At 33.7% G+C, this 1,312-nt stretch overlaps 1 long non-coding RNA gene across 2 annotated transcripts; it reads left to right on the plus strand.

Annotated features, from left to right (window-relative positions):
• The first annotated feature begins 10 nt into the window (after positions 1-10).
• Positions 11-1,047, plus strand: LOC109593179 (uncharacterized). 2 transcript variants are annotated; one of them, XR_002190789.1, is made up of 3 exons: positions 11-356; positions 871-908; positions 996-1,047. It is a non-coding gene; the product is annotated as an uncharacterized LOC109593179 (long non-coding RNA). The 2 variants fall into 2 exon arrangements; XR_002190788.1 differs by lacking the exon at positions 11-356 and having other exon boundaries at positions 503-908.
• Positions 1,048-1,312: the final 265 nt, after the last annotated feature.

Below are 1,312 nucleotides of genomic sequence, written 5' to 3' on the forward strand. Positions count from 1 at the left end.
TCATTTGAATATAGTTTAGTAATTTTCTAGATATTACTGCTATAGTTATTTAACCATTATTAAGGTTACCTAACCATTTTGTGGGCATGATCACATTATTGACATTGTCCTTCAATTTTTTTGATATTGATAAGTATCAATACTGCATTATATTGATTAAATATGTTAATTTTGATACATCACCCGGCACTACAGTAATGGTGTGGTGGCACATATGGGCTAACTGGTAAGAATAGCTTTAGTTTTTCTCAACTTTTAAACACTTTAGCATACATTTGTAATGATTTGTTAGTCCCTGATGTTTAAAGGCTCTGGGCGCTATTTCTGGAGAAGAGAGCCTCATTTAAACTCACAAGGTAATGTTGTTGTCACAGAAACTTTAGCCTTATTTTATAGCAACTTTGAAAACATTTATAAAATCCAAACTTGATCAGAATCAGCTCCAACTTCTACACAACATAAGAACGTGTGTGCATCAGAAAAATTATTAAAAATGGAAAATTCTCATTTTTTTAATTTTGGCAAAACAAAATGTCTGGAGACAGGAATGGATCAAATTTGTTATTTGGGTGGTTTACCTGTTATACGCATGTGCATTAGCACTAAAGGCAGGTTCTCAATATGACACATGCATGTCCATCACAACTGGAAATGCTGTATGAACCAATGGGAGCATATGTCAAAGCGTCAGATTAGAAAACATTTCTATTCTGATGCATTGATGAATACTCCCATTGGTTTATACAGTACTTCCGGTCATGACGCTAGCGCATGAAAAGCAATGCGTTATATTGAGAACCCACCTTAATATAAGCTAATAATTGCCCTTATTGACTGCCTTTAATTAAGTGCTTTTCATGTTACATGTAGGTTCTAGGTCCAGTTATTGCAATATAAAGTAATACAATGTAAGTTATACCGACTCATTAGTCACATTTAGTAATAGAATACATTTTTCCTGACAATTACTTGGAATTAATTTTATTAATTTTTAGGGAATACTTTCAAAAAAGGTGTTACAGTACTTACAGTACATTTACAATTTATGAAAAGAATGCTGGATACAGCTCAATTAAATGTAAGTAACTGCGCAGAGCAATGGTGTTGATTGTGGCATACAGTACTGCTCAGCTATAACTTTACTTATCGTGCTCAGCTATTAACATACACGACACTAGTGCAGCTTCTCTATACACTCAACATACGCTAGTGCAAGGTACATGCGTAGCACCTGTATTGTGAATTTATCATGTACATCATGTATCTTATCAAGTTCTGTGGTGCAAGATTGTATATGTGCATAGTGATTCTA

This window comes from Amphimedon queenslandica, unplaced genomic scaffold, assembly GCF_000090795.2.
Source record: "Amphimedon queenslandica unplaced genomic scaffold, v1.1 AMPQUscaffold_2584_Cont25414, whole genome shotgun sequence".
NCBI classification, from domain to species: Eukaryota; Metazoa; Porifera; class Demospongiae; order Haplosclerida; family Niphatidae; genus Amphimedon; species Amphimedon queenslandica.